Source organism: Diuraphis noxia, unplaced genomic scaffold, assembly GCF_037042655.1.
Source record: "Diuraphis noxia isolate RWA-SAM2 unplaced genomic scaffold, SU_Dnox_SAM2 contig0004, whole genome shotgun sequence".
Lineage (NCBI taxonomy): Eukaryota > Metazoa > Arthropoda > Insecta > Hemiptera > Aphididae > Diuraphis > Diuraphis noxia.
The window spans coordinates 1595228-1609022 of NW_028301714.1; positions in this window are offsets into that span (position 1 = coordinate 1595228).

The window sequence follows — 13795 nt, forward strand, 5'->3', positions numbered from 1 at the left end:
CAAAATTTTTTTACGACCTTTTATATTCACCCAAATTTATCTTAAACACGTGTTTTAGATGTAAAATAATGTGAACTTAACGTTAAAAATATAAAAAGTATGATTAGTTCAATACAAATGACTTTAAACGATATTTAGCGGAATTATCACCATTTTTTACCCAATTTTTTCCCAAATTTTTTTTCTATTTTTTGTATTCACCCAAATGTATTGTAAATACGTGTTTTAGATGTAAAATAATGTGAACTTAACGTTAAAAATATAAAAAGTATGATTAGTTCAATACAAATGACTTTAAACGATATTTAGCGGAATTATCACCATTTTTTACCAAATTTTTTCCCAAATTTTTTTTCAATTTTTTGTATTCACCCAAATGTATTGTAAATACGTGTTTTAGATGTAAAATAATGTGAACTTAACGATAAAAATATAAAAAGTATGATTAGTTCAATACAAATGACTTTAAACGATATTTAGCGGAATTATCACCATTTTTTACCAAATTTTTTCCCAAATTTTTTATCTATTTTTTGTATTCACCCAAATGTATTGTAAATACGTGTTTTAGATGTAAAATAATGTGAACTTAACGATAAAAATATAAAAAGTATGATTAGTTCAATACAAATGACTTTAAACGATATTTAGCGGAATTATCACCATTTTTTACCCAATTTTTTCCCAAATTTTTTTTCTATTTTTTGTATTCACCCAAATGTATTTTAAATACGTGTTTTAGATGTAAAATAATGTGAAATTAACGTTAAAAATATAAAAAGTATGATTAGTTTAATAGAAATGACTTAAGACGATATTTAGCGGATTCATCACCTCTATTTCAAAATTTTTTTACGACCTTTTATATTCACCCAAATTTATCTTAAACACGTGTTTTAGATGTAAAATAATGTGAACTTAACGTTAAAAATATAAAAAGTATGATTAGTTTAATAGAAATGACTTAAGACGATATTTAGCGGATTCATCACCTGTATTTCAAAATTTTTTTACGACCTTTTATATTCCCCCAAATGTATTGTAAAGACGTGTTTTAGATGTAAAATTATGTGAACTTAACGATAAAAATATAAAAAGTATGATTAGTTTAATAGATATGACTAAAGACGATATTTAGCGGATTCATTACCTGTATTTCAAAATATTTTTACGACCTTTTATATTCACCCAAATGTATTGTAAAGACGTGTTTTAGATGTAAAATAATGTGAACTTAACGATAAAAATATAAAAAGTATGATTAGTTCAATACAAATGACTTTAAACGATATTTAGCGGAATTATCACCATTTTTTACCAAATTTTTTTTCTATTTTTTGTATTCACCCAAATGTATTGTAAACACGTTTTTTAGATGTAAAATAATGTGAACTTAACGATAAAAATATAAAAAGTATGATTAGTTCAATACAAATGACTTTAAACGATATTTAGCGGAATTATCACCATTTTTTACCCTTTTTTTTCCCAAATTTTTTTTCTATTTTTTGTATTCACCCAAATGTATTTTAAATACGTGTTTTAGATGTAAAATAATGTGAACTTAACGATAAAAATATAAAAAGTATGATTAGTTCAATACAAATGACTTTAAACGATATTTAGCGGAATTATCACAATTTTTTACCCAATTTTTTCCCAAATTTTTTTTCTATTTTTTGTATTCACCCAAATGTATTTTAAATACGTGTTTTAGATGTAAAATAATGTGAACTTAACGTTAAAAATATAAAAAGTATGATTAGTTTAATAGAAATGACTTAAGACGATATTTAGCGGATTCATCACCTCTATTTCAAAATTTTTTTACGACCTTTTATATTCACCCAAATTTATCTTAAACACGTGTTTTAGATGTAAAATAATGTGAACTTAACGTTAAAAATATAAAAAGTATGATTAGTTTAATAGAAATGACTTAAGACGATATTTAGCGGATTCATCACCTGTATTTCAAAATTTTTTTACGACCTTTTATATTCCCCCAAATGTATTGTAAAGACGTGTTTTAGATGTAAAATTATGTGAACTTAACGATAAAAATATAAAAAGTATGATTAGTTTAATAGAAATGACTAAAGACGATATTTAGCGGATTCATTACCTGTATTTCAAAATATTTTTACGACCTTTTATATTCACCCAAATGTATTGTAAAGACGTGTTTTAGATGTAAAATAATGTGAACTTAACGATAAAATTATAAAATTATGATTAGTTCAATACAAATGACTTTAAACGATATTTAGCGGAATTATCACCATTTTTTACCAAATTTTTTTTCTATTTTTTGTATTCACCCAAATGTATTTTAAATACGTGTTTTAGATGTAAAATAATGTGAACTTAACGTTAAAAATATAAAAAGTATGATTAGTTTAATAGAAATGACTTAAGACGATATTTAGCGGATTCATCACCTCTATTTCAAAATTTTTTTACGACCTTTTATATTCACCCAAATTTATCTTAAACACGTGTTTTAGATGTAAAATAATGTGAACTTAACGTTAAAAATATATAAAGTATGATTAGTTCAATACAAATGACTTTAAACGATATTTAGCGGAATTATCACCATTTTTTACCCAATTTTTTCCCAAATTTTTTTTCTATTTTTTGTATTCACCCAAATGTATTGTAAATACGTGTTTTAGATGTAAAATAATGTGAACTTAACGTTAAAAATATAAAAAGTATGATTAGTTCAATACAAATGACTTTAAACGATATTTAGCGGAATTATCACCATTTTTTACCAAATTTTTTCCCAAATTTTTTTTCAATTTTTTGTATTCACCCAAATGTATTTTAAATACGTGTTTTAAATGTAAAATAATGTGAACTTAACGATAAAAATATAAAAAGTATGATTAGTTCAATACAAATGACTTTAAACGATATTTAGCGGAATTATCACCATTTTTTACCAAATTTTTTCCCAAATTTTTTATCTATTTTTTGTATTCACCCAAATGTATTGTAAATACGTGTTTTAGATGTAAAATAATGTGAACTTAACGATAAAAATATAAAAAGTATGATTAGTTCAATACAAATGACTTTAAACGATATTTAGCGGAATTATCACCATTTTTTACCCAATTTTTTCCCAAATTTTTTTTCTATTTTTTGTATTCACCCAAATGTATTTTAAATACGTGTTTTAGATGTAAAATAATGTGAACTTAACGTTAAAAATATAAAAAGTATGATTAGTTTAATAGAAATGACTTAAGACGATATTTAGCGGATTCATCACCTCTATTTCAAAATTTTTTTACGACCTTTTATATTCACCCAAATTTATCTTAAACACGTGTTTTAGATGTAAAATAATGTGAACTTAACGTTAAAAATATAAAAAGTATGATTAGTTTAATAGAAATGACTTAAGACGATATTTAGCGGATTCATCACCTGTATTTCAAAATTTTTTTACGACCTTTTATATTCCCCCAAATGTATTGTAAATACGTGTTTTAGATGTAAAATTATGTGAACTTAACGTTAAAAATATAAAAAGTATGATTAGTTTAATAGAAATGACTAAAGACGATATTTAGCGGATTCATTACCTGTATTTCAAAATATTTTTACGACCTTTTATATTCACCCAAATGTATTGTAAAGACGTGTTTTAGATGTAAAATAATGTGAACTTAACGATAAAAATATAAAAAGTATGATTAGTTCAATACAAATGACTTTAAACGATATTTAGCGGAATTATCACCATTTTTTACCAAATTTTTTTTCTATTTTTTGTATTCACCCAAATGTATTGTAAACACGTTTTTTAGATGTAAAATAATGTGAACTTAACGATAAAAATATAAAAAGTATGATTAGTTTAATAGAAATGACTTAAGACGATATTTAGCGGATTCATCACCTGTATTTCAAAATTTTTTTACGACCTTTTATATTCACCCAAATGTATTGTAAAGACGTGTTTTAGATGTAAAATAATGTGAACTTAACGATAAAAATATAAAAAGTATGATTAGTTCAATACAAATGACTTTAAACGATATTTAGCGGAATTATCACCATTTTTTACCAAATTTTTTCCCAAATTTTTTTTCTATTTTTTGTATTCACCCAAATGTATTTTAAATACGTGTTTTAGATGTAAAATAATGTGAACTTAACGATAAAAATATAAAAAGTATGATTAGTTCAATACAAATGACTTTAAACGATATTTAGCGGAATTATCACCATTTTTTACCAAATTTTTTCCCAAATTTTTTTTCTATTTTTTGTATTCACCCAAATGTATTGTAAATACGTGTTTTAGATGTAAAATAATGTGAACTTAACGATAAAAATATAAAAAGTATGATTAGTTCAATACAAATGACTTTAAACGATATTTAGCGGAATTATCAACATTTTTTACCAAATTTTTTTTCTATTTTTTGTATTCACCCAAATGTATTTTAAACACGTGTTTTAGATGTAAAATAATGTGAACTTAACGTTAAAAATATAAAAAGTATGATTAGTTTAATAGAAATGACTTAAGACGATATTTAGCGGATTCATCACCTGTATTTCAAAATTTTTTTACGACCTTTTATATTCACCCAAATGTATTGTAAAGACGTGTTTTAGATGTAAAATTATGTGAACTTAACGATAAAAATATAAAAAGTATGATTAGTTCAATACAAATGACTTAAAACGATATTTAGCGGAATTATCACCATTTTTTACCCAATTTTTTCCCAAATTTTTTTTCTATTTTTTGTATTCACCCAAATGTATTGTAAATACGTGTTTTAGATGTAAAATAATGTGAACATAACGTTAAAAATATAAAAAGTGTGATTAGTTTAATAGAAATGACTTAAGACGATATTTAGCGGATTCATCACCTGTATTTCAAAATTTTTTTACGACCTTTTATATTCACCCAAATGTATTGTAAAGACGTGTTTTAGATGTAAAATAATGTGAACTTAACGATAAAAATATAAAAAGTATGATTAGTTCAATACAAATGACTTTAAACGATATTTAGCGGAATTATCACCATTTTTTACCAAATTTTTTCCCAAATTTTTTTTCTATTTTTTGTATTCACCCAAATGTATTTTAAATACGTGTTTTAGATGTAAAATAATGTGAACTTAACGATAAAAATATAAAAAGTATGATTAGTTCAATACAAATGACTTTAAACGATATTTAGCGGAATTATCACCATTTTTTACCAAATTTTTTCCCAAATTTTTTATCTATTTTTTGTATTCACCCAAATGTATTGTAAATACGTGTTTTAGATGTAAAATAATGTGAACTTAACGATAAAAATATAAAAAGTATGATTAGTTCAATACAAATGACTTTAAACGATATTTAGCGGAATTATCACCATTTTTTACCAAATTATTTTTCTATTTTTTGTATTCACCCAAATGTATTGTAAATACGTGTTTTAGATGTAAAATAATGTGAACTTAACGTTAAAAATATAAAAAGTATGATTAGTTTAATAGAAATGACTAAAGACGATATTTAGCGGATTCATCACCTGTATTTCAAAATATTTTTACGACCTTTTATATTCACCCAAATGTATTGTAAAGACGTGTTTTAGATGTAAAATAATGTGAACTTAACGATAAAAATATAAAATGTATGATGAGTTCAATACAAATGACTTTAAACGATATTTAGCGGAATTATCACCATTTTTTACCAAATTTTTTCCCAAATTTTTTTTCTATTTTTTGTATTCACCCAAATGTATTGTAAATACGTGTTTTAGATGTAAAGTAATGTGAACTTAACGATAAAAATATAAAAAGTATGATTAGTTCAATACAAATGACTTTAAACGATATTTAGCGGAATTATCACCATTTTTTACCAAATTTTTTTTCTATTTTTTGTATTCACCCAAATGTATTGTAAACACGTTTTTTAGATGTAAAATAATGTGAACTTAACGATAAAAATATAAAAAGTATGATTAGTTTAATAGAAATGACTTAAGACGATATTTAGCGGATTCATCACCTGTATTTCAAAATTTTTTTACGACCTTTTATATTCACCCAAATGTATTGTAAAGACGTGTTTTAGATGTAAAATAATGTGAACTTAACGATAAAAATATAAAAAGTATGATTAGTTCAATACAAATGACTTTAAACGATATTTAGCGGAATTATCACCATTTTTTACCAAATTTTTTCCCAAATTTTTTTTCTATTTTTTGTATTCACCCAAATGTATTTTAAATACGTGTTTTAGATGTAAAATAATGTGAACTTAACGATAAAAATATAAAAAGTATGATTAGTTCAATACAAATGACTTTAAACGATATTTAGCGGAATTATCACCATTTTTTACCAAATTTTTTCCCAAATTTTTTATCTATTTTTTGTATTCACCCAAATGTATTGTAAATACGTGTTTTAGATGTAAAATAATGTGAACTTAACGATAAAAATATAAAAAGTATGATTAGTTCAATACAAATGACTTTAAACGATATTTAGCGGAATTATCACCATTTTTTACCCAATTTTTTCCCAAATTTTTTTTCTATTTTTTGTATTCACCCAAATGTATTGTAAACACGTTTTTTAGATGTAAAATAATGTGAACTTAACGATAAAAATATAAAAAGTATGATTAGTTTAATAGAAATGACTTAAGACGATATTTAGCGGATTCATCACCTGTATTTCAAAATTTTTTTACGACCTTTTATATTCACCCAAATGTATTGTAAAGACGTGTTTTAGATGTAAAATAATGTGAACTTAACGATAAAAATATAAAAAGTATGATTAGTTCAATACAAATGACTTTAAACGATATTTAGCGGAATTATCACCATTTTTTACCAAATTTTTTCCCAAAGTTTTTTTCTATATTTTGTATTCACCCAAATGTATTTTAAATACGTGTTTTAGATGTAAAATAATGTGAACTTAACGATAAAAATATAAAAAGTATGATTAGTTCAATACAAATGACTTTAAACGATATTTAGCGGAATTATCACCATTTTTTACCAAATTTTTTCCCAAATTTTTTATCTATTTTTTGTATTCACCCAAATGTATTGTAAATACGTGTTTTAGATGTAAAATAATGTGAACTTAACGATAAAAATATAAAAAGTATGATTAGTTTAATAGAAATGACTTAAGACGATATTTAGCGGATTCATCACCTGTATTTCAAAATTTTTTTACGACCTTTTATATTCACCCAAATGTATTGTAAAGACGTGTTTTAGATGTAAAATAATGTGAACTTAACGATAAAAATATAAAAAGTATGATTAGTTCAATACAAATGACTTTAAACGATATTTAGCGGAATTATCACCATTTTTTACCAAATTTTTTCCCAAATTTTTTATCTATTTTTTGTATTCACCCAAATGTATTGTAAATACGTGTTTTAGATGTAAAATAATGTGAACTTAACGATAAAAATATAAAAAGTATGATTAGTTCAATACAAATGACTTTAAACGATATTTAGCGGAATTATCACCATTTTTTACCCAATTTTTTCCCAAATTTTTTTTCTATTTTTTGTATTCACCCAAATGTATTGTAAACACGTTTTTTAGATGTAAAATAATGTGAACTTAACGTTAAAAATATAAAAAGTATGATTAGTTTAATAGAAATGACTTTAAACGATATTTAGCGGAATTATCACCATTTTTTACCAAATTTTTTCCCAAAGTTTTTTTCTATATTTTGTATTCACCCAAATGTATTTTAAATACGTGTTTTAGATGTAAAATAATGTGAACTTAACGATAAAAATATAAAAAGTATGATTAGTTTAATAGAAATGACTTAAGACGATATTTAGCGGATTCATCACCTGTATTTCAAAATTTTTTTACGACCTTTTATATTCACCCAAATGTATTGTAAAGACGTGTTTTAGATGTAAAATAATGTGAACTTAACGATAAAAATATAAAAAGTATGATTAGTTCAATACAAATGACTTTAAACGATATTTAGCGGAATTATCACCATTTTTTACCAAATTTTTTCCCAAATTTTTTTTCTATTTTTTGTATTCACCCAAATGTATTTTAAATACGTGTTTTAGATGTAAAATAATGTGAACTTAACGATAAAAATATAAAAAGTATGATTAGTTCAATACAAATGACTTTAAACGATATTTAGCGGAATTATCACCATTTTTTACCAAATTTTTTCCCAAATTTTTTATCTATTTTTTGTATTCACCCAAATGTATTGTAAATACGTGTTTTAGATGTAAAATAATGTGAACTTAACGATAAAAATATAAAAAGTATGATTAGTTCAATACAAATGACTTTAAACGATATTTAGCGGAATTATCACCATTTTTTACCCAATTTTTTCCCAAATTTTTTTTCTATTTTTTGTATTCATCCAAATGTATTGTAAACACGTTTTTTAGATGTAAAATAATGTGAACTTAACGTTAAAAATATAAAAAGTATGATTAGTTTAATAGAAATGACTTAAGACGATATTTAGCGGATTCATCACCTCTATTTCAAAATTTTTTTACGACCTTTTATATTCACCCAAATTTATCTTAAACACGTGTTTTAGATGTAAAATAATGTGAACTTAACGTTAAAAATATAAAAAGTATGATTAGTTTAATAGAAATGACTTAAGACGATATTTAGCGGATTCATCACCTGTATTTCAAAATTTTTTTACGACCTTTTATATTCCCCCAAATGTATTGTAAAGACGTGTTTTAGATGTAAAATTATGTGAACTTAACGATAAAAATATAAAAAGTATGATTAGTTTAATAGAAATGACTAAAGACGATATTTAGCGGATTCATTACCTGTATTTCAAAATATTTTTACGACCTTTTATATTCACCCAAATGTATTGTAAAGACGTGTTTTAGATGTAAAATAATGTGAACTTAACGATAAAAATATAAAATTATGATTAGTTCAATACAAATGACTTTAAACGATATTTAGCGGAATTATCACCATTTTTTACCAAATTTTTTTTCTATTTTTTGTATTCACCCAAATGTATTTTAAATACGTGTTTTAGATGTAAAATAATGTGAACTTAACGTTAAAAATATAAAAAGTATGATTAGTTTAATAGAAATGACTTAAGACGATATTTAGCGGATTCATCACCTCTATTTCAAAATTTTTTTACGACCTTTTATATTCACCCAAATTTATCTTAAACACGTGTTTTAGATGTAAAATAATGTGAACTTAACGTTAAAAATATATAAAGTATGATTAGTTCAATACAAATGACTTTAAACGATATTTAGCGGAATTATCACCATTTTTTACCCAATTTTTTCCCAAATTTTTTTTCTATTTTTTGTATTCACCCAAATGTATTGTAAATACGTGTTTTAGATGTAAAATAATGTGAACTTAACGTTAAAAATATAAAAAGTATGATTAGTTCAATACAAATGACTTTAAACGATATTTAGCGGAATTATCACCATTTTTTACCAAATTTTTTCCCAAATTTTTTTTCAATTTTTTGTATTCACCCAAATGTATTGTAAATACGTGTTTTAAATGTAAAATAATGTGAACTTAACGATAAAAATATAAAAAGTATGATTAGTTCAATACAAATGACTTTAAACGATATTTAGCGGAATTATCACCATTTTTTACCAAATTTTTTCCCAAATTTTTTATCTATTTTTTGTATTCACCCAAATGTATTGTAAATACGTTTTTTAGATGTAAAATAATGTGAACTTAACGATAAAAATATAAAAAGTATGATTAGTTCAATACAAATGACTTTAAACGATATTTAGCGGAATTATCACCATTTTTTACCCAATTTTTTCCCAAATTTTTTTTCTATTTTTTGTATTCACCCAAATGTATTTTAAATACGTGTTTTAGATGTAAAATAATGTGAACTTAACGTTAAAAATATAAAAAGTATGATTAGTTTAATAGAAATGACTTAAGACGATATTTAGCGGATTCATCACCTCTATTTCAAAATTTTTTTACGACCTTTTATATTCACCCAAATTTATCTTAAACACGTGTTTTAGATGTAAAATAATGTGAACTTAACGTTAAAAATATAAAAAGTATGATTAGTTTAATAGAAATGACTTAAGACGATATTTAGCGGATTCATCACCTGTATTTCAAAATTTTTTTACGACCTTTTATATTCACCCAAATGTATTGTAAAGACGTGTTTTAGATGTAAAATTATGTGAACTTAACGATAAAAATATAAAAAGTATGATTAGTTTAATAGAAATGACTAAAGACGATATTTAGCGGATTCATTACCTGTATTTCAAAATATTTTTACGACCTTTTATATTCACCCAAATGTATTGTAAAGACGTGTTTTAGATGTAAAATAATGTGAACTTAACGATAAAAATATAAAATTATGATTAGTTCAATACAAATGACTTTAAACGATATTTAGCGGAATTATCACCATTTTTTACCAAATTTTTTTTCTATTTTTTGTATTCACCCAAATGTATTTTAAATACGTGTTTTAGATGTAAAATAATGTGAACTTAACGTTAAAAATATAAAAAGTATGATTAGTTTAATAGAAATGACTTAAGACGATATTTAGCGGATTCATCACCTGTATTTCAAAATTTTTTTACGACCTTTTATATTCACCCAAATGTATTGTAAAGACGTGTTTTAGATGTAAAATAATGTGAACTTAACGATAAAAATATAAAAAGTATGATTAGTTCAATACAAATGACTTTAAACGATATTTAGCGGAATTATCACCATTTTTTACCAAATTTTTTCCCAAATTTTTTTTCTATTTTTTGTATTCACCCAAATGTATTTTAAATACGTGTTTTAGATGTAAAATAATGTGAACTTAACGATAAAAATATAAAAAGTATGATTAGTTCAATACAAATGACTTTAAACGATATTTAGCGGAATTATCACCATTTTTTACCAAATTTTTTCCCAAATTTTTTATCTATTTTTTGTATTCACCCAAATGTATTGTAAATACGTGTTTTAGATGTAAAATAATGTGAACTTAACGATAAAAATATAAAAAGTATGATTAGTTCAATACAAATGACTTTAAACGATATTTAGCGGAATTATCACCATTTTTTACCCAATTTTTTCCCAAATTTTTTTTCTATTTTTTGTATTCACCCAAATGTATTGTAAACACGTTTTTTAGATGTAAAATAATGTGAACTTAACGTTAAAAATATAAAAAGTATGATTAGTTTAATAGAAATGACTTTAAACGATATTTAGCGGAATTATCACCATTTTTTACCAAATTTTTTCCCAAAGTTTTTTTCTATATTTTGTATTCACCCAAATGTATTTTAAATACGTGTTTTAGATGTAAAATAATGTGAACTTAACGATAAAAATATAAAAAGTATGATTAGTTCAATACAAATGACTTTAAACGATATTTAGCGGAATTATCACCATTTTTTACCAAATTTTTTCCCAAATTTTTTATCTATTTTTTGTATTCACCCAAATGTATTGTAAATACGTGTTTTAGATGTAAAATAATGTGAACTTAACGATAAAAATATAAAAAGTATGATTAGTTTAATAGAAATGACTTAAGACGATATTTAGCGGATTCATCACCTGTATTTCAAAATTTTTTTACGACCTTTTATATTCACCCAAATGTATTGTAAAGACGTGTTTTAGATGTAAAATAATGTGAACTTAACGATAAAAATATAAAAAGTATGATTAGTTCAATACAAATGACTTTAAACGATATTTAGCGGAATTATCACCATTTTTTACCAAATTTTTTCCCAAATTTTTTTTCTATTTTTTGTATTCACCCAAATGTATTTTAAATACGTGTTTTAGATGTAAAATAATGTGAACTTAACGATAAAAATATAAAATTATGATTAGTTCAATACAAATGACTTTAAACGATATTTAGCGGAATTATCACCATTTTTTACCAAATTTTTTTTCTATTTTTTGTATTCACCCAAATGTATTTTAAATACGTGTTTTAGATGTAAAATAATGTGAACTTAACGTTAAAAATATAAAAAGTATGATTAGTTTAATAGAAATGACTTAAGACGATATTTAGCGGATTCATCACCTGTATTTCAAAATTTTTTTACGACCTTTTATATTCACCCAAATGTATTGTAAAGACGTGTTTTAGATGTAAAATAATGTGAACTTAACGATAAAAATATAAAAAGTATGATTAGTTCAATACAAATGACTTTAAACGATATTTAGCGGAATTATCACCATTTTTTACCAAATTTTTTCCCAAATTTTTTTTCTATTTTTTGTATTCACCCAAATGTATTTTAAATACGTGTTTTAGATGTAAAATAATGTGAACTTAACGATAAAAATATAAAAAGTATGATTAGTTCAATACAAATGACTTTAAACGATATTTAGCGGAATTATCACCATTTTTTACCAAATTTTTTCCCAAATTTTTTATCTATTTTTTGTATTCACCCAAATGTATTGTAAATACGTGTTTTAGATGTAAAATAATGTGAACTTAACGATAAAAATATAAAAAGTATGATTAGTTCAATACAAATGACTTTAAACGATATTTAGCGGAATTATCACCATTTTTTACCCAATTTTTTCCCAAATTTTTTTTCTATTTTTTGTATTCACCCAAATGTATTGTAAACACGTTTTTTAGATGTAAAATAATGTGAACTTAACGTTAAAAATATAAAAAGTATGATTAGTTTAATAGAAATGACTTTAAACGATATTTAGCGGAATTATCACCATTTTTTACCAAATTTTTTCCCAAAGTTTTTTTCTATATTTTGTATTCACCCAAATGTATTTTAAATACGTGTTTTAGATGTAAAATAATGTGAACTTAACGATAAAAATATAAAAAGTATGATTAGTTCAATACAAATGACTTTAAACGATATTTAGCGGAATTATCACCATTTTTTACCAAATTTTTTCCCAAATTTTTTATCTATTTTTTGTATTCACCCAAATGTATTGTAAATACGTGTTTTAGATGTAAAATAATGTGAACTTAACGATAAAAATATAAAAAGTATGATTAGTTTAATAGAAATGACTTAAGACGATATTTAGCGGATTCATCACCTGTATTTCAAAATTTTTTTACGACCTTTTATATTCACCCAAATGTATTGTAAAGACGTGTTTTAGATGTAAAATAATGTGAACTTAACGATAAAAATATAAAAAGTATGATTAGTTCAATACAAATGACTTTAAACGATATTTAGCGGAATTATCACCATTTTTTACCAAATTTTTTCCCAAATTTTTTTTCTATTTTTTGTATTCACCCAAATGTATTTTAAATACGTGTTTTAGATGTAAAATAATGTGAACTTAACGATAAAAATATAAAAAGTATGATTAGTTCAATACAAATGACTTTAAACGATATTTAGCGGAATTATCACCATTTTTTACCAAATTTTTTCCCAAATTTTTTATCTATTTTTTGTATTCACCCAAATGTATTGTAAATACGTGTTTTAGATGTAAAATAATGTGAACTTAACGATAAAAATATAAAAAGTATGATTAGTTCAATACAAATGACTTTAAACGATATTTAGCGGAATTATCACCATTTTTTACCCAATTTTTTCCCAAATTTTTTTTCTATTTTTTGTATTCACCCAAATGTATTGTAAACACGTTTTTTAGATGTAAAATAATGTGAACTTAACGTTAAAAATA